The following is a 25,251-nucleotide window of genomic DNA, read 5'->3' on the forward strand; positions in this document are numbered from 1 at the left end:
CCCGAAGCGTCAGTGAGAGGCGAAGGAAGGAGAGTCGTCACGTTCAGCCGGTCGTCTGCAGCGAGGAGCCAAACGCTGAAGAGAAAACCAGCAGAAACACCGAGAGACCGGACGCTCCCAACGATCCACTGCAGGCCATCATGAAGGTCTGTCCAACGTCTGCAGTGTGTGTGTGTGTGTGTGTGTGTGTGTGTGTGTCTGTGGTGTGTCTGTGTGTGTGTGTGACACATGCAGCGACACACTGTCACATGACGCGATAGAGCCCCGGGTTTCAGGATGTGAGGTAGAACTGAGGGTAAAACTTCTGATGCTAACAAGGATCTGAAGCTAACGATGATCTGAAGCTAGCAAAGATCTGATGCTAGCGGCGAGAACCGATGATTCTGGTCCAGCCCTCTGTTGGGTGAGGGCTCTGAGGGATGGGGGAGTCAAGGGGGTCAGGGGGGGTCGGAGGGTTCAGCTGTGTAATTAGCTCCGCCCACGCAGCGTCCCGGGTCATCTCCGGGGTCAGACTGCAGGTTCTAGAGCAGGGGTCGGCCACCCGTGGCACGCCTGGCACGTTTACACGCGCCCCATGAAACGGCTTATAGGGCAGAGCGGATGTGTCATAAAGACGGCCGAGTGGATCGGCTTCACTCGGAGCCGATTGTACGAGGTTGGTGTACACCGATCGACAATCCGCTCCACGTCTCAGATAAACGCTGCCTGACAGCGGAGCAGAAGAACAGGGGGATTGTTTGTTCCGCACGCGCGCCGCTGTACGTGGTGACGTGATGACGTTCGCAGTAGGAAGCAGGGACAGTCAAAAACAAGCAGAAGAACGACGGTGGTTGAAAACACTTTTTCAATTAAAAAACCCGAGAGAAAAAACACTGGAGAGGCGAGATGGAAGCAAATCGCGCAACAGCGACTTGTTCAAAGAGCTCCGTAGCAGAATACGAACGTTGCCTGGCGGGTGTTATGGATTAACTGGTTCCCGTGTTAATGAGTGACGGCGGACTTCTGCGTAAACACATGCTGCTAACAGCAGTTGTTAAAGTAAGACTCACAAAAGACTTTAAACTTATAAAGTCAGTGTAACTGTAGAAAACCGACGTTCGCTAGATCCACTACAAGTCTCAGTCATCTATTGGTCACAAATTAACACGGACACCAGTTAATTCAAAACATCGACATGGAGCACAAAGCACAAAGCTTTTGAAAGCACTTTTTGGAGTTCATAGAAAAAAATATCTTTAAAGATATGATTGTATGTGCTTTATCTGAATGGAATACATTTCCAGGTACGTTGGAAATACTGTTGTATGTGTTAACTTGTGTTTTTGTTGATAATGGCACACACCACTGATGAGAACATTTTAACTGGCACTCCATGACGAAAAGGTTGCCGACCCCTGCTATAGAGCATCTTCCTCCTCTGACTGATGTAACTTACTTATTAGCACAGGACACAAGCTAGTAACTGTAATCCTGTTGTAATCTTCAGCAAACAGAAGTTCAGTGAGACGGGGGATAAAGGGGGGTGCTGGGGGGGTAAAGGGGTGATGGGGGGGGGGGGGGGGGGGCGCTCCATTCTTCCGTCAGTGTTCTCAGACATTAAGCTCATTACTCGCTGCAGCGTTTCACACATGAAAGGTAATTAATAATGAAAGTAGTTAACCAGCTTTACTGGTAATCCTCTGAAGCTGCTGCTGACACACACACACACACACACACCACACACACACACCACACACTGAACAGCGATTCGTCCATCATGAACTCCAGAACCTCCACAGCTTCTCGTCTGTTCATGAACATTAAAAAAATAATAAAATAAAATAAATAAAGGCAACAAGAAAAGAAAACCTCAGAGAGTCTTTCCCTGCAGAGAAAGTGTGTGTGTGTGTGTGTGTGTGTGTGTGTGTGTGTGTGTGTGTGTGTCTGTGTTCCACCTGAGCTCCATTAAATATTTCATTCTTGCCACCTGTCCTGGCACCGAGCGCTCGGGCAGTCAGCCTCTCTCTCACACACACACACACACACACGCCGGCCTTGCTGAGCTGCTCTCACATGGCAGAGTCCATTAACAGGCCTGTCAGGGCCAAGGAGCACGTGCATGAGGCGTGCACGGCGGTGGAGAAGGGTGATGGTACGAGGAGGTGGAGGTGTGTGTGTGTGTGTGTGTGTGTGTGTGTGTGTGTGTGTGTGTGTGTGTGTGTGTGTGTGTCATGATGGATGAACCCTTCCAGAGCAGCACCACAACTGAAGGAGTCCAAAAATAAACAGTTACAAAAAAACACGATAGGTGTGGAGGGGGCGGGGCCTGTGCGGCGGAGGCTGAGCTGAGCAGTGATTGGTGCATCCACTGTATTGCATGTATTTTCAATCAGTGTCAGAGTGATGGAGTGTGTGTGTGCCACAGAAAATCCCCCCGACACACACAAGCAGAGAGGCACACTCTCCGGGGGGCCGGACACACACACACACACACACACACACACACACACACACACACACACCGTAAGCGTGATATGACAAGAGGAAAAAACCCTGCATGTAAACAGCTGATCAGACTGGAATTGGATTAGCATGTGACTCATTCAACCATGCTGATGTTTACATTAGCATGTGGCTAATGTTTGCATTAGCATGTGGCTAATGCTTGGATTAGCATGTGGCTAATGCTTGGATTAGCATGTGGCTAATGATTGCATTAGCATGTGGCTAATGCTTGGATTATTGGATTAGCATGTGGATAATGCTTGGATTAGCATGTGGCTAATCTAAGCCGTCGTTTGTCTTCATTGATCCACATCTAAATGTTTCCTCCCACAAGTCAAGAATAGCTCAGTTGAAACCCGACACCCGCGTCACATGTTCTCATCGGCCAGGCAGAGTGGGCGGAGCCTGTTTCGGCCGACTGGTTTCCATGGTGACGTGTTCCCAGTTGAAGAATCAACACCATTTCTGCTGTTTGTAAAACTCTCGCGGTGTCGATGATCAATAAAAGCCTCTTAAGCCAACACAGTGACCCGGGGTTGTCGGGGCAACGCCGCCTGGCCGCCGAGCAAAGCAACGGCCCGAGGACTGAGTGGGTCGACCTCCGGAAGCTCCGGGCGCTGCGGTACGACAGTCCTGCCAGCTTTCAGTGGCTCCTTTACTCCGGCTCAACGGCCAACAGGAAGTGAACGGGACGGCGGACGACTCCCGACCAATCAGCTCCGACCCCCTGCTGTCGTCACGAAGGAAACGAAAAAAAGAAGAAAAAAAAAGAAAGAAGGTGGAAGTCAAAGGAACGGCTGAACGCAGCTTTACAGACGATAAAATATTCATCTGCTAAGTGGACAGAGCTCCACTCTGAGAGGCTCATGCATTGTTTAGGGAGGGTGGGGGGGTGGAGGAGGGGGTAGAGGAGGGGGGTGGAAGGGGTGGCGGGGGCTCAGGAGGGGGGGGCAGGAGCTGGATTATATAGATTACAGAGCATCTTCCTCTGACGTCCAGATCACGGAACATCGCCCCCATGAAGCTGCTGTGAAGCTGCTGGAGGTCTAGCTCCACCTGCAAGTAGGTGTAGGAAACAAAGCCCCCCCCCGGTTTTCCCCACGCCGCGGCCCCCCCCTCCCTCCCTCCCTCCCACATCATCATCATCATTAGCCAGTCCGTCGTCACCGTCGCCACGCTCCCGGTAAACACCGGCCAATCTGTAACCTCTTTACAGCGCCGTGCTCCGAGGGGGGGTCGTGGCGGGGGGCGGAGGAGGTGGGGGGTGGGGGGTGGGGGGGGGATCCATTATGAATGAGACCCATGTTACTCCAGGCATTAGCTATGTATGAGCTGAGCTCTAGGAGCACCAACACCATCAAAGCTAGTAGCTAACAGAGCTAATATCCAACAGAGCTAGCAGCTAACAGAACCAATAGCTAACAAAACTATCAGCTAACACAGCTAGAAGCTAACGTAGCTAATATCCAACAGAGCTTGCAGATAATAGAGCCAGTAGCTACCAGTGCTAATAGGGCCTGGGATCGTGACGTCATCACTTGGAGTCGCGGCCATGTTGGCTGCCTCTCCCGTTGTTTACTTGGACCGCGAACGCACCGTGTACAGACGAGCTGTCCTCGCTCGTGCGGACACATTCGCTATTCTTTCAATCTACAATTCCAACCCTGCCCAGACGTTGTTGTGTTGTCGGTTGTGACAGCAGAACACACGATCGCCAGGGTAAAAAGATCCAAAACTGACTTTGTTTTTATCATTTTCCTGCTTGGAAGCGCCATCAAGGAGAAGAAGTTTCTGCACTGACTAAATCTCGCTGTCTCGCTTGGATTGCGGCTGTAAGACGACCAAACTTAACCTTTCATTGCATTCCAATGTGGGACTCCTATGCGCGGAGGTAAAGATTCCTGTCTTCACAAAATTCCGCTGTCAGCTGGATGCAAGAGATGTGGAGAGCACCAGAAAAACTGCCCACCTCCTCATTCACGTCGGAAGGGTAATCGGAATCTTCTGCAACAAATACACTGTTATCTGTGAAAGCAACGACTCACATGGTTCTGCCCTGCAGGGATGAGGATCTGACTTTCCTTGATAAGATAATTACTGTATGTTGCAAATATGGGCCCGAGCTGCTGAAATAAATACCTGTTAAGTGGAGCTATAAATGTCTGTGGTGTCCTTACCACTATTTTTAAATAAACACACTGAATTGTATTTGAGTTGTTTTTTTTTTTTTTTTTGTTTTTTTTTTTTTTTTTGGTGTTTATTGAAATGAAGTTTCTCGTAACACATGCAGCCTGCGGTCATAAATAAATTCTGTCAAAATGAACAAAATGACCGTAGTGCAAACAAAATATTTAAACATAATGTTAAGAGGAGAAAATAAAGTTAATAATACAGAATAAATAGTAGTTTTTCAAAACTACATAAAAGGGTGTGTAAAACTTGCAAAATGTTTGACATGAAAAAATGTGCATATTAAGACAATGGTATTCGTAAAAATACTCTCAAAATGAACACAGATAACAGTAGTGCAAACAGACAAACAGAATAAAAGGAGGAAATATAAATATAAAAGGAGAAATTTCTAAATGTATCCTATAAACTCAGCTACAACACAACCGAAGAAAACACAGTAAGTTGATAACCGTTCAAAACCGTTAATAACTGCGATTTTTTTTTTTTGTTTCAAGATAACGGCTCCTGGCTTCCTTATTAAGCGTAAGTTGATATACATCCGACCCTTTTCGGCATTTCAGCATTTTTTCTTGCTTTCTGCAGCTCTGCTCGTACGTCTCCTGCTCCTGTCTGGGTTTGTTACGTGTTTGTTTACACTCGTGAGCGGCCAACATGTCCGCCACTTCCCACAATGCAAGGCGTGATCCCAAGCCCTATAGCTAACAGAGCTAATAGCTAACAGAGCTAATAGCTAACAGAGCTAATAGCTAACAGAGCTAGCCGCGCTGCAGCCAGGACAGGAAGGAGTGCAGTGAGAGGGTGAGGGGGGGCCGGGGGGCTGGACCGGGCCTATTCTGACAGGAAGCCCGACCCATGGGCCAGGCAGCGCCGGAAGACGAGACGGAATCGATGCTTCGCCAATTATGACACCACGGCGAGCCGGGAGTGCAGGGAGTGCCTGGAGTGCAGGGGATAGCTGCACAAGCCTCGGGATCAGGTTCAGGGTGGTGTGTGTGTGTGTGTGTGTGTGTGTGTGTGTGTGTGTGTGTGTGTGTGTGTGTGTGTGTGTGTGTGTGTATGTGTGGTGCTGTGTTAGTGTGTGTGGATGCGTGTGTGTGTGTGTGTGTGTGTGGGTGGGTGGGTGTGTGTGTGTGTGTGTGTGTGTGTGTGGTGTGTGTGTGTGTGTGTGTGTGGTGCTGTGTTAGTGTGTGTGGATGCGTGTGTGTGTGTGGGTGTGTGTGTGTATGTATGTGTGTGTGTGTGTGTGTGTGTGTGTGTGTGTGTGTGTGTGTGTGTATGTGTATGTGTATGTGTATGTGTGTGTATGTGTGTGTGTGTGTGTGTGGGGAGAGGGTACACTGAGGAGACTCATCAGGAAATCTACTGAAGGCTCCGCTTTGCTTCTTTTGGGGTTTTCTTTCTGCAGCGTGAGGAAGAATGAAAACACGGAAAACCAGAAAGAAACTAGTAAAACATTAAACCAGCAAAACATTAAACCAGTAAAACATTAAACCAGCAAAACATTAAACCAGTAAACCAGTAAAACATTAAACCAGCAAAACATTAAACCAGCAAAACATTAAAACAGCAAAACATTAAACCAGTAAAACATTAAACCAGCAAAACATTAACCAGCAAAACATTAAACCAGCAAAACATTAAACCAGTAAAACATTAAAACAGCAAAACATTAAACCAGTAAACCAGTAAAACATTAAACCAGTAAAACATTAAAACAGCAAAACATTAAACCAGTAAACCAGTAAAACATTAAACCAGCAAAACATTAAACCAGTAAACCAGTAAAACATTAAACCAGCAAAACATTAAACCAGTAAACCAGTAAAACATTAAACCAGTAAACCAGTAAAAAATTAAACCAGTAAAACATTAAACCAGTAAAACATTAAACCAGTAAAACATTAAAACAGCAAAACATTAAACCAGTAAACCAGTAAAACATTAAACCAGTAAACCAGTAAAAAATTAAACCAGTAAAACATTAAACCAGTAAACCAGTAAAACATTAAACCAGCAAAACATTAAAACCAGTAAAACATTAAACCAGTAAAATATTAAACCAGTAAACCAGTAAAAAATTAAACCAATAAACCAGCAAAACATTAAACCAGCAAAACATTAAACCAGTAAACCAGCAGATCGTCCTCCTTACAGCAGAGTAACGAGCCCGTTAGCCGAACCGGCTGCAGACGCTACACACCCAGCCGGACTCAGGTTTCACCGCCTCACACCCTGATTCTCTCTTACCAACATTAAATTTCACCTGACACCCCGCCAACACACACACACCCACACACACACACACACACACACACACACACACACACACACACACACACACACACTGAGCGCCGCCGCGCTGCAGCTGCGTCCCAGAACTGAGATTGTGATTAAATGGAAACAGAACAGCCATTAAAGTCGTTAACATACATCTCCAGCGCGCACGGAGGAGGCGCCGTGCACCGAAGGGCGTGCACGTACGGCAGCGCCGCGCATACATTAAGAGCAGATCCGCAGATCCGACTTGAAAGAGCATCTCCAGCAGAACCCTCTATATATTATTTATCACTCAGACATCAAAAAGGAGACTTGGTAACGACCTTTTTAATTCATATGCAAACGTAATGCAGAAGTGGGAAATGGAAATCCACCGAAAAAAAAGAAAGAAAAAGGCGCAGCAGCTGCAGGATGGGTGCAGCGGGCCGCCGCCGCCGCCGCCGCTGCTGCTGCCAGATGGGTAATCTGGTGTCACCGTGGCCCGCCTGGAGCAGCGGGCTCAAACTGAACCGCAACCGGAAGAAAGAACAACCGGCTGGTGCAGTCGTTCACCCAGTCTTTTCCAGCTCAGCCAGATCACCGTTCCTCGTGCTGCATGTTCCAGAGCCGGTGCTGGTTTTACGTTCAGCAGATATTCAAGGATTCATTTCAGCTGAAATCCAGATGAAAACTTTCACCGTTTGAAAAATCACTTCTCATCACAGCGAGACGAAGAGAAACAGACAACAGAATTCTGACACTAAATTAACTCAGTGCTAATTTTATCTTGATATTTCTAAATCAAAATAATTTAATCATAATATATAGAATAATATAACATCAGCTGATTTATTTTGACAGTTGTTCCCATTTTTGCTTTTTTTCCATGAATCAAACTTTAGACGTATATTTGGTTCAACAGTAAATCAACGTTTCAAGATCTGCTTCCACCGTTTTTTCAGAAAATGTTCCTATTTTCCAGAGATCCTGCCAACGATGTGCGTTTCCATGGAAACGGCAGAAAACACTCCTGTCCGTCCACTAGTGGATTCGTTTTGTCTCAAATCGACTTTCGGTTCCACCTTCAATGTTTTCTTACATTAAAGGGGAAGGAGAGGCGCTGGTGGCAGGATTTGTTAGCGGCGGGAATCGTTAGCCTTGAGAATCACTAGTAGCAGGAATCATTTGTGGTGTTTATGGTTAGCGTTATTGATCGCCAATGGCTGGAATTATCAGAAGTGGGAATCATCAATATCGGTAATCGTTAGTGGCGGGAATCGTCAGAATTGAGAATCAATAGTGTTGGGAATCTTTAGCATCAGGAATCGTTAGCTTTGGTTAGCCTTGGGAATCGTTAGCCTTTGGAATCATTAGCGTTGGGAGTTGTTAGCGTTGGGAAGAGTTAGCCTTGGGAATCCTTGAGGGAATCCTCACTAGCATTGGGAACAGTTAGTTTTGGGACTCGTTAGCCTCGGGAATAGTTAGCAATGGGACTCGTTAGTGTTGGGACTCGTTAGCGTTGGGACCCGTTAGCGTTGGGACCCGTTAGTGTTGGGACTCGTTAGTGTTGGGACTCGTTAGCGTTGGGACCCGTTAGCGTTGGGACCGGTTAGCGTTGGGACCCGTTAGCGTTGGGACTCGTTAGTGTTGGGACTCGTTAGTGTTGGGACTCGTTAGCGTTGGGACCCGTTAGCGTTGGGACTCGTTAGTGTTGGGACTCGTTAGTGTTGGGACTCATTAGCGTTGGGACTCGTTAGCGTTGGGACCCGTTAGCGTTGGGACCCGTTAGCGTTGGGACCCGTTAGTGTTGGGACTCGTTAGCGTTGGGACCCGTTAGCGTTGGGACTCGTTAGTGTTGGGACTCGTTAGTGTTGGGACTCGTTAGTGTTGGGACCCGTTAGCGTTGGGACCCGTTAGCGTTGGGACTCGTTAGCTTTGAGACTCGTCAGCCCGGCTCATCAGTGACCCCGGTGACCCGGTGGATCCGGATCAGCAGCCGTCAGAACCGGACATGGATTCTCCTCTGCAGCGAGACCGAGGCCCGTCAGACCAGGTTTTCGGAGTCCACTTCCTGCTCGGCGGTTGATAAATGGATAAAGTTTTAAATTGAGCGTTGACCTTGACCAGAGCGGCGGACGTCGTTCATCAATTAGGGGAGATGTGTGGAGAGGCGGCGTGCTGACACCATGATTCTTCAGCTCACCGCGGCGCCGGGCCGGCCCGACCCGGCTCGGCCCGGCTTGGTACCGCTCCTCTCCTCCGCCTCCTTTACAGTCTTTCTTCTCTGTACAGCCGGCCGTGATGTGAGGCGGAGGCGAGCGCGTCCCACCGGTGTAATCCGGCGCGGGCGCCTCGCCGCCGCTTCATGACACGAGCATCAAATCCCCGGAGAACACAGCCGTCGCGAGGAGAGGTGCTTTATCGGGATTTAGGCTCTGGAACACAGGTTTGTGTATGAACTATTGTCAGAGCTGTGGAGCGGCGGCGGTGGCAGCGGCGGTGGCAGCGGCGGCGGTGGCAGCGGCGGTGGCAACGGCGGTGGCAGCGGCGGCGGCGGCGGCGGCGGCGGCGGGGTGTTAAGCAGCCCGTTAATATTTTACAGTGTTGTTGAAACTTCTCAGACCCGTAAAGTCCATCAATCCCCGCCAGCGCCACAGGATGGCGGCCCAGCGGCGGCGAGGTGACCGCCATCAAGAGGATCAGTCTGAGAGTTCCGAGGGAGATGCAGGTTCACCCCCCCGATCAGCCCCCCTCCCCCCCATCAGCAGTGGAGCGAGTGAGGGGACGCCGTTCGGCAGCGGCCAGCGGTGCCTCTCGCTCTGAACGCATCCCGGCGCTGCCTCCCTTAAGAGTAGCCCCGCCCACTTCTGACCCGGACAGTTCTCCTGGAGGCGTCCTGGGAGCCGCCGCCGCCGGCCCGGATGTCCGGTCACCACCTCAGACTTCTGACTCCTGATCCAGATCCTGATCCAGATCCTGATCTCCATTTCACCTTCAGCCAGATTCGAAAAAGCCCCACATCCACATCCAAACACCCCCACCAGGACCAGGCTCCCCACCGCACCGCCACACCCACACACACACACACACACACCCAACACACACACACCACACACACACACACCACACACACACACAAACACACACACACACACACACAAACACACACACCCACACAGCACCAAACCCACCCACACACACACACACACACACACCACAAGACGCTTTCATTTCAAAGCAGAAGTTTAAATATCCGTCAGAGGAGGGCTGCGGCCCCCTGGGGAGGACACACCCCCATGTGGAGGACACGCCTCCTGGAGAGGGCACGCCCCCTGTGGAGGACAATTGTCCTGGTCTCCTGGTGCTGCTGCACAGACTCCGCCCCCGGCGTGCTCCCGGGTTGGCTCCGCCCCCGGCCAGATCAGAGCGCCGCTCATGTGTGAACAGCTGATCGGCCTCCAGGTCCGGCGGAGTCTTTTACAGCCTGCTTCACTTCAAAACTCCCCTCGTCCCTTTTCTCCTCTCTCTCCCTCCACACAGCCACCCCCCCTCCCCCCCAGCCGCCCCCCCCCCCCCCACCCCCGCCGCTGGTCGACTCCGAACGCGCCGCTGATTAAAAGTCAGCATTGTTCAGGCTTCCTTGTTTTCTCTTTCTTGCGGATCCTGAGAGAACAAACAGCTCGATGGGCTGACGGGGGACCGCTGGGGGGGGCGAGGGGGGGGCGCTCGCCCGGCTTTAGGAATCCAATTCAGGCGCGGCGCTGGCAGGCCGGCCGACGTGAGGCTAATCTGAGAATGTGAACCGAGCCCTGCGCCCCGTTCTTTATGGCGAACTTTCAAGGTTTCGCTGATCGGCGCTTTATCTGGGGAGGAGGAAGAGGAGGAGGAGGAAGAGGAGGAGGAGGAGGATGAGGAAGAGGTGGAGGAAGGAGGAGGCGGAAGAGGAGGAAGAGGTGGAGGAAGAGGACGAGGAGGAGGAGGAAGAAGAGGCGGAAGAGGTGGAGGAAGAAGGAGTAGGAGAAGAGGTGGAGGAGGAGGAACGAGGAGAGGCGGAGGAAGGCGGAGGAGGAAAATGTGGAGGTGAGGAAGAGGAGGAGGAAGAGGAGGAAGAGGTGGAGGAGGAAGAGGTGGAGGAGGAGGAGGAGGAGGAGAGCGGAGGAAGAGGAAGAGTGGAGGAGGAGGATGAGGAGGAGGAAGAGGTGGAGGAGGAGGAGGAGGAGGAAGAGGGAGGAAGACGGTGGAGGAGGAGGAGGAGGAGGCTCTGCATGGAGATCTGCAGATTACCGAGGTCAGAGAACACGGAGTCATCCGGCTGGGAAGAACCCCGGGAAGAGGGGCCGTCTGGGAGGAGGCCGGGAGGCCGCCCCCCCCCCCCCCTCCCCCTCCCCCCCTCCCCCCCCCCCCTCCCCCTCCCCCCCTCCCCCCCCCGTCAGAACGTTCCTGCCCTCAGACTGCTGACTGGCTCTCAGTACATTGACTTTCTCTCCTGATCACATTTCAGCCACCTCAATAAGCCGCTCGCTGCCGGAATGAGGTTTTCTCCTGCGCCCGCCGCCGGCGCCGCGCTACGCCTGCCTTGCTCACATTTCTCTCTCAGAAGCAGCAGACAGGGCGGGTGGGGGCAGGTGGGGGTAGGTGGGGGCAGGTGGGGGTGGGTGGGGGTTGGCCAGTGTTTTCCAGCCTCAGTAATGTTTCAGTGTTTTGGGGGAGTCCAGCGTCACACTCGACTGCCGCGGCCCCTCCGGCCGCCCCTCCGCCCGCCGCCACGGCCCCTCTGCCCACCCCTCCGCCCGCCCCTCTGCCCTCCGCCGCGGCCCCTCTGCCCGCCCCTCTGCCCGCCCCTCCGCCACGGCCCCTCCGCCCGCCCCTCCGCCCGCCGCCACGGCCCCTCCGCCCGCCCCTCTGCCCTCCGCACGCGGCCCCTCTGCCCGCCCCCTTGCCCGCCCCTCCGCCACGGCCCCTCCGCCGCCCCCTCCGCCCGCCGCCCCCTCTGCCCTCCGCCGCGGCCCCTCGCCCGCCCCTCCCGCCCGCCCCTCCGCCCGCCGCCACGGCCCCCTCTGCCCGCCCCTCTGCCCGCCCCTACGCCGCGGCCCCTCCGCCCGCCCCCTCCGCCCGCCGCCCTGGCCCCTCTGCCCGCCCCTCCGCCCGCCCCTCTGCCCTCCGCCGCGGCCCCTCTGCCCGCCCCTCTGCCCGCCCCTCCGCCACGGCCCTCCGCCCGCCGCCACGGCCCCTCCGCCCGCCCCTCTGCCCTCCGCCCGCGACCCCCTCTGCCCGCCCCTCCGCCCGCCGCCGCGGCCCCTCCGCCCGCCCCTCCGCCCGCCCCCTCCGCCCCACCGCCGCGGCCCCTCCGCCCGCTGCAGTGCCGTCCCCTTCCCGACGGTCCACGCGGCGCCGCATTTAGACGCTTCATAATACGTCTGGGCCACCGCCCACATACTGCGGAACGGCTGCGCTGCGCCGCAGGTCGCAGCACTCCGCAGCACTCCGCAGCACTCCGCAGCACTCCGCAGCACTACGCAGCACTCCGCAGCACTCCGCAGCACTCCGCAGCACTACGCAGCACTACGCAGCACTCTGCAGCACTCTGCAGCACTCCGCAGCACTCCGCAGCACTCCGCAGCACTCCGCAGCACTCCGCAGCACTCTGCAGCACTCCGCAGCACTACGCAGCACTCTGCAGCACTTTACGCACACACTGAAGTCAGTGAAGTGGCAGCAGAGCGCCCACTGCCCGGCGAGGGCTGCGTCCAGCGTCCGCCCGCCGTCGTCCTGCGGACCGCTCTCCGCAACGCTTCGGTCCAGGCCTATTTTCCCCGAGGCGCAGCGGAGCCGGAGTCCATTTCCCATCATGTCAAAGCAGCAACAGGAAACCAAAAGAGAGCAACATCCGTTTTATCAAAACAAATGACTACAAAAGTTGACTTTTTTTATATTCCGAGGCATATTATTTGTATAAATATCTGTATAGATCACTACTGAAGCTGCCACACATGTTTTTACATGTAAATAAAAGCGTAAATATACACTTTTATGGAGGAGAGTTTTATTTTGAAGCCTGAACACGCTCTGGTGTCGCAAAACAGAGGAGTAGTGGAAGTTTTGAAACTGGAGAGAGCATGGCTGAAAAGAGAAAGTGATCCTGGAGGAACAAGACCCAGAATCCTCTCTGACAGCAGTCATCCTGTTTGTAAAGACGCCAGCAGGAAGGAGAACACTCGGGCAGCAGCAGCTGGAGTTAGTGGCGTGAGCGGTGAGTGAACTGTAACGATACGAAGCGCCTGTTCAAACATGTTTACATGGAGATCGTCATGGAAACATAATCCCACACATGCGCTCAGCGCATGTCTGGTCAAAAGGAGGAGTGCTGCTGCGCAGCCGCGCCGCATCCGGTGGGCCGCTGGAACGGCTGCGACCTGCGCGGCACTCCGCAGTGTGTGGGCGCTCGGCGTCACGCTACAGTCACCAATGCGGCGGCGGACGACAGCCCCATCACCGAGACCGGCTGGCTGTATTACACCATCAGAAGAACAGCGTTACTGTCAGACAAAGCAAACAAACACCAGGGAACGCCGCAGTACACCACTGCAAACAATCACACACAGCAGAACTGTTCCGCCTGACGCCAAAACCAGGAAGGGACTCCGTGAAATGACCAGTTACAGCACATCCAGAAAAATGTCCACATTCTCCTCATCAGCTGATCAATGAAGCAATGAAACATCATCCACATTCAGAAAAATCAAAGTACCACAGCACAGCCTAAAAACTGCGAAATACCAAAGAACTGGGTAAAAATAAAGAAAAGCGAAACACCAAGAGAAACACCAAGAGAAAAACCAAGAGAACCACCAAAAGAAACACCAAGAGAAATACCAAGAGAAATACCAAGAGAAAACCAAGAGAAACACCAAGAGGAACACCAAGAGAAAAACCAAGGCACTGAATAAAAACAGAAAACACTCTGAAGAAAAAAACAACAAAACAGCTCAATATCAGGTGAAATACAGCAATTCAGAACCTACTAACCTGTTACGATGTGAGAAAACTGAATATAAGTGGAATCCAGACAGTTCTGTCAGAAAAACTGCAGTTTTCCAGAAGTGACGCTTTTTACTGAGCCTGACGCTGAAAAACTGAATATTCACCACGATGTGGTAAAAAAAACACACAATACTACGGACGCAATAACAGCATCACAACACAGGAAACGTCTGTATCATAGAGCCAAAACCACAACGTCTGCACCATAATATACCAGCGGCTGAAGGACAAAACACCAACACACTCTGAAGCATACGGAGCTATACAGGAACACAGCAACAGGAAAACACCACAATGCTAATGAACTGGTGGTGTACACACAACCCCAATACACTGGTGGTATACACACAACGCCAACACACTGGTGGTATGCACACACCAATGAACTAATGGTATACACACAACAATAATGAAATGATGGTATACACCCCCCCCAATACACTGATGGTATATGCGCAGCACTGATAACAATACTGTCATAAACTCTTTAATAGAGTATGTCAGTCAGAAATATCAGAGTAATATTACATTCCCTGTGGCACACACACACACATGCAGAGCAGGGTGTACAGCAGGGTACACCACCTCACATTCTACCATAACATACCATCAGACACCATTCAGTGAAAAAACACCGACCAGACTGAAATCTGCTGAATCAATCCAGAGCCGGAGAGAGAGAGCTGAGGAGGGAACGAGGAACACAGCGGCCCGTCTGCTGGTTCTGCCGAGGTCAAAGGTCACTGGAAGCCCTTTCTGTGGATGGCTGACTGACAGAGTTCAGTCTGACTGGAAACATTTGACCTTCAACAACCTGAAGACACAACCAACAGTCAGACTGCACTCTGGAGCGGCAGCAGAACGCGGTTCTAAAACCAGCAGAACCCTGGAGAGAACCCCAGCTGTTCCGTTACCCCCCCCCACACACACACACACACACACACACACACACACACACACGCACAGTTCTGTCTGAAGGCACATCCTAACCTTAACCCTAACCTTAACGCGCTGTTTACCACCTGTTATGTGGGTGGGGGGGGGGGGTGGGGGGTGGGGGGGGGGGGAGGGGGCGGGTGGAGGGGTGGAGGGGTGGAGGTGGAGGGGGGGGGGGGGGGGTAACAAATGTGGGCCCGGCCAGGCCATCCGTGTCATTTTGAACGAAGCCGCCGTTATTAGAGTCCAGATGAAAGTCTGGCCGGAGTCAGGAGGCCGACAGCTGATGGATGACTGCTGACCTGCAGGCAGCAGCACACAGCGGGGGAGGGGGGGGGGGGGGGGGGGGGGTGGAGGAGTGGAGAGGCCAGGTGGAGGAGGGGGGGGGGGGGGGGGGTGGAGGAGACGCCAGGTGGAGCAGGAAGAACACACTCAGACACCACAGAGCTGCTGAGCTGCACCTGATTTACCCCCCCAAGCTAACTGCCCCCCTCTGCCAGGGCTGGAATGACACCTGATGGAGACTGACAGGAAGTGGTGCTCACGTGCACATGCCTCACGTGCACGCGCTGCACCCCGACGTGGATCAGCATCAATATTTATCTTACTGCCATCCAGGCCCCGCCTCGCTCACATGCTAATCGCTACAGTTAGCATTAAATAAGAGGAAATTACCTGCACACACACACACACACACACACACACACACACACACACAGGTTCGTATTTCTATCCTTGTGGGGACCTTCCATTGACTCCCATTCGTGTCTAACTCCTGACCCTGACCCTGACCCTGACCCAGACCCTGACCCTGACCCAGACCACAGCACAGCCGAACCCTAAAGAAATGTTTTGACCTTTGACTGTTTTCAGTAACAACAACATGGTCAAGAAAACACTGTTTCCCTCATGAGGACCGGAAGAAGGTCCCACAAGGCACATCGAGCAGGTTTTCCTATCCTTGTGGGGACATTGCTGTAAAGAACAGCGAGAGCCCCGGAGGCGGTTCCTGCTGGGAGGACCGGGACTGGCGAGAACCACCCCCCCCAGGCCGTCCCTGCTGGACCTCCGTTGGGTCCCAGCAGGAGGCCGAGCACCTCGTTTTGAGCACAGTGACTGAGAGCCCAGCCCCCCGACTGGAGCCGGCGGCGGCCGACGACCAGCAGATTAGATCAGCTCCCCTGTGAAGGAGCCTTGTCAGCTCCCATCATGCATCCTGTCTCGTTAAAGCGGTGTGGGTACGCCATCGCACGAACACCACCGCAGGAACGCCGCCGCAGGAACGTCACCGTGGGAACGCCGCCGCAGGAACGCCGCCACAGGAACGCCGCCGCAGGAACGCCGCCGCAGGAACGCCGCCGCAGGAACGCCGCCGCAGGAACGCCGCCGCGGGAACGCCGCCGCGGGAACGCCACCGTGGGAACGCCGCCGCAGGAACGCCGCCACAGGAACGCCGCCGCAGGAACGCCGCAGGAACGCCGCCGCAGGAACGGCAGTATTATGGAGAAAAAGCAGTTATCGGAAAAAAATGACCACGGATATGAAACCATCACGTTATTTCAGTTTCCAGAAGAGGAACCGAGCTGCTGATTGGCTGAAAAATGGTGGAAAAATGAGTGAGAGTAACTTCAGAACTACAGCTAGCAGCTAGCGTAGCAGCTAACTGCGGCTAGCTTTAAGGAAATTATGCAAAAAATAGAAAATGCACTGAAACTTTGTAGTTCGAGTGCCGCTCTGGAGGATGAGGAGGTTTCTTCATCTCTTCTTCTGAATGTCGGCTTTTTTTCGTCCTGTCAGGATTTTTACTGAACAAAGAGCAAGCTGTTAGCACTCTGTTAGCGTTCCGTTAGCACTCTGTTAGCGTTCCGTTAACACCCCATTAGTGTTCTATAAGCACTCCATCAGCACTCTGTTAGTATTCCGGTAGCACTCCATTAACATTCTGTTAGCGTCCCATTAGCATTGCATTGGCTCTGTTAGCATTCTGTTAGCATTCTGTTCACCGATAACTTTCCAGCGCACACGCTGGCAGAGTGTTTATTTCCAACGGACTGGAGTTAGCGCTCGGCACAGAACAAGCAAGCTAAACTCAGCAGAGTTTGACGGTGAATGTTTCACACTGCTGGAGCAGAACCCCGAGAACCTGACACACACACACACACACACACACACACACACACACACACACACACTCTGCCACTCTGGTCCTCAGGGACGTGATGACGCTCATCAGCTGACGGAGACGCTGCTGCAGATCTACACTGATCTTCACTCTTTTTACTGGACGTTCTGCAGGTGAGTAAATCAAACACACCATCAGCAGGTGGAGAAGCTCCGCCCGCCTGAAGGCTGATGAGGACGAGGATGAGGATGAGGAAGAAAATGAGGATGTGGATGAAGATGAACCTGAGGATGAGGATAACGTCTCCACCTCTCCGGTCTTTTCGTCATTTCTTTTTGTATTTTTTCTGAACGGAGGAAAAGTTAGAATCAATTTCAAGCCTCATTTCCTGTTCTCCGGCGGGACCCGGGGGATTGGCGTTCTGCCAGAGGTTCCTCGGCACTCCCGGAGAACCGGTTCCTCCTCCTGGCGGAACGGAGAACTCAGACCGTGACTGCTCCGGAACCTCAAGGTTCTAGATCCATGATTCCACTCTCACATTCCAGAACCCGGGAAAGCCTCTCATGATCCAGAACCTCCGGAGTTCTCAAACTCAGTAAAGAACTCTCACGTTCTGGAACTCGCTGCTCATTTCAGAACCATGGGGAACAAATGCAGGAACTCGCTGCAGGTAGAACGGTTCCTCAGCCGGAGGCCTTCAGGAACTGAGGCTCGTTTTAACAATCCTTCCAGAACCCTCCAGAACCTCAGCATGCCGAACAAATCAAGAACTTTCAGAACTTAGAACGTTTTTCCACAAGTCTCACAAATCGAGAACTCGAGTTCCAGAACTCGAGAAAAGGCTGGAACCCTGAAGAGGAGGAGGAGGAAGAGGAGGAGGAGGAAGAGGAGGAGTGGAGGTGGTGTGCCTTCTGGTGGAATGGTGAAGCAGCTGGTAGCGCAGCTAGCAGAGCAGCTAGCAGAGTGGCTAGCAGAGCAGCTAGCAGAGTGGTTAGCAGAGTGACTAGCAGAGCAGCTAGCAGAGCAGCTAGCAGAGTGGCTAGCAGAGCAGCTAGCAGAGCAGCTAGCAGAGTGGCTAGCAGAGCAGCTAGCAGAGTGGCTAGCAGAGCAGCTAGCAGAGTGGTTAGCAGAGTGGCTAGTAGAGCAGCTAACAGAGCAGCTAGCAGAGTGACTAGCAGAGCAGCTAGCAGAGCAGCTAGCAGAGAGGCTAGCAGAGTGGCTAGCAGAGTGTCTGGCAGAGTAGCTAGCAGAGTGGTTAGTAGAGTAGCTCACAGAGCAGCTAGCAGAGGGGCTAGCAGAGCAGCTAGCAGAGCGGCTAGCAGAGCAGCTTGCAGAGCAGGTAGTAGAGTGGTTAGCAGAGTGGCTAGCAGAGCGGCTAGCAGAGTGTCTAGCAGAGCGGCTAGCAGAGTGGCTAGCAGAGCGGCTAGCAGAGTGGCTAGCAGAGCGGCTAGCAGAGTGTCTAGCAGAGCGGCTAGCAGAGTCCAGGAGCAGCAGTGAGCAGCAGTGACTCCTTGCTGCTGATTAAAAGGTGAAGCGGCTTCACAGCTTCACCTCTGTGCTACGTCAGCTATCAGGAACCATCAGAACCGTCCTCACTGGACCAGGTTCTGACTCCATGACTGGACTCACGCTGCGGGTGGGGGCGGGGTTTAAAGATGGAGGGGGGAGGGGGGGGTAAACAAATCCACATTGATCCACCATCATGAAGAAGAAGAAGAAGAAGAAGAAGAAGCAGCAGCTTTGTTTTTGTTTGTGAGTAAACCTGCTGCAGCTTCTTCTACACAGAGAACAAATTTAATTTTGTTCCATTTACAAAGGTCTAGTGGAGTAAGACGGTGAGTAGCCTCAAGAAACACACACACACACACACACACACACACACACACACACACACACACACACACACACACTCCGGAGGCTTGCTGAGGAACAAGGCGGCGCTCGCTCACACACCAAATGAAATTTGAAAATGAGCGGCTGAGCGGTGATTTACCGCCTCCTCCGGGGCGAGAGAAGAGAGAGAACATTTCAATCGGCTGCTCCGCCTTCGTTATGCCGCCATGAATCAGCTGTTTAAGGGACAAACAGCTGAGCGGCGGCGGCGGCGGCGGGAGAAAGCCTCACCGAGATTTCACAGCACAACATATTGAGAGCCAGATTCTCCGGCCCATGAAATTGAGTTTAAAGGTTTTTTTTTTTTGATTTGTGTCTGATTGAATCTGAGTGGCTGAGAGAAAGAGAAGAGCTGCTCGGCCGCCGGGATGAGGGGAACGGGGGGAACGCAATCAGACGGAGCAGGGGTAGAGGTGTAACGAGCAACGGGTGGAGCAAGGTGGAGACCTGGAGGAAAACAACTGTTCAGCGGGACAAAAACAGCTGATCACCAGGTGGAGAACAGCTGATGACCAGGTGGAGAACAGCTGATCGCCAGGTGGAAAACAGCTGATTGCCAGGTGGAAAACAGCTGATCACCAGGATGAAAGCAGCTGATCGCCTGGAGGAAAGCAGCTGATTGCCAGGAGGAAAGCAGCTGATCACCAGGAGGAAAGCAGCTGATCACCAGGATGAAAGCAGCTGATCACCAGGAGGAAAGCAGCTGATCACCAGGAGGAAAGCAGCTGATCGCCAGGATGAAAACAGCTGATCGCCAGGAGGAAAACAGCTGATCACCAGGAGGAAAACAGCTGATCGCCAGGAGGAAAACAGCTGATCGCCAGGTGGAAAACAGCTGATCGCCAGGATGAAAACAGCTGATCGCCTGGAGGAAAGCAGCTGATCGCCAGGAGGAAAACAGCTGATCGCCAGGATGAAAACAGCTGATCGCCTGGAGGAAAGCAGCTGATCGCCAGGATGAAAACAGCTGATCGCCAGGAGGAAAACAGCTGATCGCCAGGAGGAAAACAGCTGATCATTAGGATGAAAACAGCTGAGCGCCAGGAGGAAAGCGGCTGATCACCAGGATGAAAACAGCTGATGGGGGGGTTTGGGGGATTTGTGGGTGGTCCAGGTCTTTCTCAGTCTGCCTCATCATGCCTCGCAGCCTGACGGGGGTCAGGAAGTGATCGGCCCCCCAGTGCAGCACGACGGCTCCAGCTCCACCCTCTGCTCTGCCAGATGGTGGTGGAGGAGTCCCTCCCCCAAACACCAGGGTCAAAGGTCAAAGCGTCTTTTATTATGAGCTAATGCTGAAGCAGGGAACCGTTCAGGAAACAGGCAGTTTAAAACAGCACTGGCATTAGAAATAGCACTAGCATTAGCACAACTAATAGAATTAGCATTAGCACTAGCATTAGTATTAACACTAACACAAGCATTAGTACTAGCACTATTATTAGTACTACCACTAGCATTAGCGTTAGTACTAGCACTAGTACTAGTACTAGCACCAGCACTAGTATTAGCATTAGCATTAGCACCTCCCTCCAGCAGTAGAGCTGTAGAAGTTCGGCCTTCATCAGATCGAAGCTTTTCAGTTTGACGAAGACGATTCCAAACTTAGAAAATCCAACTGTCGATCAAACGGGGTAATGGGGGGGGGGGGGGGGGGGGGGGGGGGGGGGGCGCTATGGCAAAGGGGCGGGGCCCAGGACACCCAATAAATAAAAGACACTACAATTGAATACATTGTAATTGATAAGTGGCCGGGCCCCCACCCCCACCGCTCAGGGTTTCTACCAGTGGAGGACCGTGCATTTCACACTAAGGCCTTCAGAACAGATCCGCCTGAACCAGTCCACCTCTCAATAACTATTTTGTCTACAAAAAAAATCTTATTATGCAGATATGCACATAAAGAGTTGTTGCACAGCAGATAGATACTTGTGCAGCCAGAATAAATGCCTTTGCTGAAGTGCACAATTCTCCTACTACATCTGTGCACATACAATGAGCATCAACAACTTAATAAAACAGCAATATTATTTAGGAAAAGAGGAACATTTTACTCACCAAAATCCCGATTATTTGAAAGCAAAATGCATCCTCCTTTCCTTCCTCAAAAAGAGTTCAACTGCTCTGTCATATAGATTATCCGTGCGTTTCAGTTCCATAAAGCCAGGGCTTAAAGTCCAGCTTGCCCTGTGGTATTTCTGGCGTTAAGTTTTATTTCTCTTCAGGGCTTCTTCTTCTTCTTCTTTGGAATAATTGCGGTAGGCGACCAACAACTTAGGTGCATACCGCCCCCTACTGTATCTCTTGGTGAATGTAAATCAGAGGGCCTGGATCTGCTGTTGCTAGAAGCTAGAAGGCGCTGAGTCGCCAACTCGAAATCTGATTGGTTGAAGCAACTGTCTGATTGGTTGAAGCAACTGTCTGATTGGTTGAAGCAACTGTCTGTTTGACGCTTCACTTTACTTCACTGCGCCATCGGGAACGGATAGCGAAGGCCTCGGGCAGATTTCTTTGACCCTAGCAACAGATGATGCCTGAAATCTGATTGGTTAAATGATTTAATATGAAAAAAACATGTCTGGAAGCAGCGCAACCACGGGAAAACTATGAGAGGAACTGGAACATAACGTTTGGAATCATTTATTAATTATTTATGGACAAAATATAATTTACATCAGTCTGTAATTCAGATAATTTTTAGGCCAGCAGAGAAGGCTTTGCAGGCCCTGACGGCCCACCACTGGTTTCTACTGCAGACGACAACAAAGAGCATCAAAGAGAAGAAAAAGCCGAGCAGCAATACAGCAAAGGTGTGTGTGTTCTGCTAATCTGTCCTGGCACAAACACACACACACACACACACACACACACACACACACACACACACACACACACACACACGCGCGCGCTCATTCTCGTTGGCGTCAACTTCATACAGAGTCTGATTTAAAATGCAAACAAAGTGTGAAGCAGAGGCTGTCACCTCCACCCTCCACCCCCCTCCGCTGCAGCCTCCGGGTGGGGGGGGGGGGGGTTCCAGCAGCGTGATTCAGAGGGTTGTTTCCCTTCACAGCGCTGCAGGGCGAGAAACTACCGCAAAGACGGGGTGGGCTTCAATTTCAGCTCCGTGACTTATGAAGGGAAAACACACAAACGGTGTGTGTGTGTGTGTGGGTGGGGGGGGTCAGCTGATAACAGGAAGTGATGGAGGGTGATTCAGACAGTGAATCCTCCGTTACACCGGGGCTTCCCTCTGAGCCACCATCACCACTGCTCTGGGGTCAAAGGTCACTCAGGCATTCGCTGAGTCCTCACCCTGCTCCACCCCCAGTAAACACCACCCTGCTCCACCTGAATGAACAGCCTGACAGAGCAGCCTAAAGGAACAACCAAAAGGCACAGCCTGAATGAACAGCCTGAATAAACAGTCGAAAGGAACAGCCAGAGAGAACAGCCTGAAGGAACAGCCTGAAGGAACAGCCAGAGAGAACAGCCTGAAGGAACAGCCTGAAGGAACAGCTAGAGAGAACAGCCTGAATAAACAGCCTGAAGGAACAGCCAGAGAGAACAGCCTGAAGGGACAGCCTGAATGAACAGCCTGATAGAACATCCAGAAGGGACAAATCGAAAGAACAGCCTGAAGGAACAGTGTGAATGAACAGCTGGAAGGAACAGCCTGACGGAACAGTCAGAAGAACAGCCTGAAGGAACAGCCTGACGGAACAGTCAGAAGAACAGTCTGAGTTCTGCAGCTGATCTGAGGAACGTTTCCTTCACTGATTCAAACCAAAAACATTTACTTTTGTCTTTTCTATAAAATACAAACAAAAGGAAAAGACATGATCCACACCTTCCAGATCCTCAGACCTCCAGATCCTCAGACCTCCAGACCTCCAGACCTCCAGATCCTCACTGGGTGCGTTTACATGCAGTCAATAACCCTTTCTTAACCAGAATATTCACAATAACCTGGTTGCGCACAGCAATGTAAACACGTGCAAAAACCTGAATATGCTCATATTCCGGTTTTTAAAAACCTGAATATTACCCCTGGCTTACTCCTTTTCTAACCTGAATTTCTGGTCATATAAACGCGCATCGGAATATCCCCGTCGAAAGGGACATCAAATACTGCTCTGCGCATGGTCTACCCGCAAGGAATCTCGGTCATTTGAGTCCAGGAACAACTTGTGACACAGTTTAGCTGCTACTAAGTAAATAAAATGTGCCAAAACGATCGTTCAGTTCTTCTCTTTTACTGAAAAAAATGGTGCATCGCATCATTAAACATATTACCACGTCTCGCTGGCTCACTTTTTTTCTAACAACATGCAGAGAGAGCCTGCAGCGCCCTTCTTCCTCTGTGGTGTCTGTGTAAAATAAGGTTGAACATGCAAACAGCACACCTAGTGGCATAAAGTGCAAATGCAGTCATGGCGTCGTCTGTGCTCCGCGGTTTGAATGGGGAGATCCCTGATCATGTAAACAGGAGTAACTCTGTCTGTTTAAGCATGTAAACGGGTTATTCCAAATGATTCAGAAACCGGAATATTGACCTTAACCCGAATATTGAGTGCATGTAAACGTTCTGTTCTCTCAGGGTTTCTCCTGATTTCAGGTCCAGATCTTCCATCAGACTGGTTTTCAGTTCACTAATCAGCTGATCAGTGAGACACTCAGCTGATCAGCTGATCCGCCTGCATTCGGCCCTGGCTTTAGGACTTTTTCAGATGTGGGCCAGATCTGGTCCAGATCCTGCTGTGGCTCTCGGAACTTCAGCTGGATCTGGTCTCATCATTCAACTCAATTGTGTGTCAGTAAAACATCGGCTGATAAAACCCGAACTGCTCCTCTGACATCTACAAGACAGTCAGAACCCCCCCACCAGAACCCCCCAGAACCCCCCTCCACCCCCCTGGAACGCCCCCAGAACTCCCTAGAACACCCGCACCTCCCGAATACCCCCCAAACCCGCCTGTCGTCAGTCCCATGAGCCGCTCACCAAGTGTGTGTGTGTGTGTGTGTGTGTGTGTGTGTGTGTGTGTGTGTGTGTGTGTGTGTGTGTGTGTGTGTGTGTGTGTCAGGGGAGGGGCAGGGGGTCTGGAAAGATGGGTGGAGGTGGTGGAGGTGGGGGGAACTAAAAGGGGAGTTTCAATGCTGTTGTAGTGCTGCAGCGACACACACACACACACACACACACACACACACACACACACACACACACACACACACACACACACACACACACACAGTCACTGCCAGCAGGACCGGACCGCCGTCCTCCACCTCCTGCAGTCAGAGCAGCGTCTCTTCTCCTTTTTCTTCTTCTCACTTTTTTTTTCTGCCTCCAGAAAACGAGACGATCAGAGAATCGATTTCACAAAGAGGAGGAGGAGGAGGAGGAGGAGGAAGAGGAAGAGGAGGTGGAGGAGGAAGAGGAAGAGGAGGTGGAGGAGGAAGAGGAAGAGGAGGTGGAGGAGGAAGAAAGAGGAGGTGGAGGAGGAAGAGGAAGAGAAGGTGGAGGAGGAGGAGGAGGAGGTGGAGGAGGAGGTGGAGGAGGAGGAGGAGGTGGAGGAAGAGAAGGTGGAGGAAGAGGAGGAGGAAGAACCCGTGTTGATTTTCAGAGAGGTTTGATTCCTGCAGTGTGTTGTTCAGCAGAACAGAGATGAAGGTGGAGGAAGAGGTGGAGGAAGAGGAGGAGGAAAGTTTCTGGTTTCTTGGTTCTGAGGTCTGCGGCGTCTCAGCTGAAAATGACCAGAACCGGGAAAAAAAACACTACACCTGATGACTACACCAGGAAACTACACCGTCACGCTGGACTGGAAACACAGCCAACTGCTCCATCCACCCAGATGTTCCCCGCCTGGTCCTCCTCAGGGTGGAAGGGGCGGAGCCAACCCAGCCTCATGGGCGGGGCTACATCTGAACAGGTCTCCGGTCTGTCACAACACCAACACACACAGGCGAACAACCACACTCACACCCAGGCACAGTGTAGAGCCGTGACAGGCACAGGGAGAACATGCAAACTCCACACAGACAAGCCAACGACAGCAAGACACTACACCCGGAAACTACACCCGAAGAGCCCAGGAGTCTTCATCAGGAAAGTACACCTGAAAACTACACCCGATGAGCCCAGGAGTCTTCATCAGGAAAGTACACCTGAAAACTACACCCGAAGAGCCCAGGAGTCTTCATCAGGAAACTACACCTGAAAACTACACCCGAAGAGCCCAGGAGTCTTCATCAGGAAACTACACTGGGAAACTACAACCAGAAACTACACCTGAAAACTACACCTGAAAACTACACCCGGAAACTACACT

At 52.1% G+C, this 25,251-nt stretch overlaps 1 protein-coding gene across 1 annotated transcript in view; it reads right to left on the bottom strand.

The window, feature by feature from the left end:
• The window catches only part of LOC115387448 (RNA binding protein fox-1 homolog 3-like), a 61,054-nt gene that overhangs the window by 33,993 nt on the left and 1,810 nt on the right, over positions 1-25,251 (bottom strand). The gene's annotated exons all lie outside the window — the stretch shown is intronic.

The sequence above is a fragment of the Salarias fasciatus genome, chromosome 4 (assembly GCF_902148845.1).
Source record: "Salarias fasciatus chromosome 4, fSalaFa1.1, whole genome shotgun sequence".
NCBI classification, from domain to species: Eukaryota; Metazoa; Chordata; class Actinopteri; order Blenniiformes; family Blenniidae; genus Salarias; species Salarias fasciatus.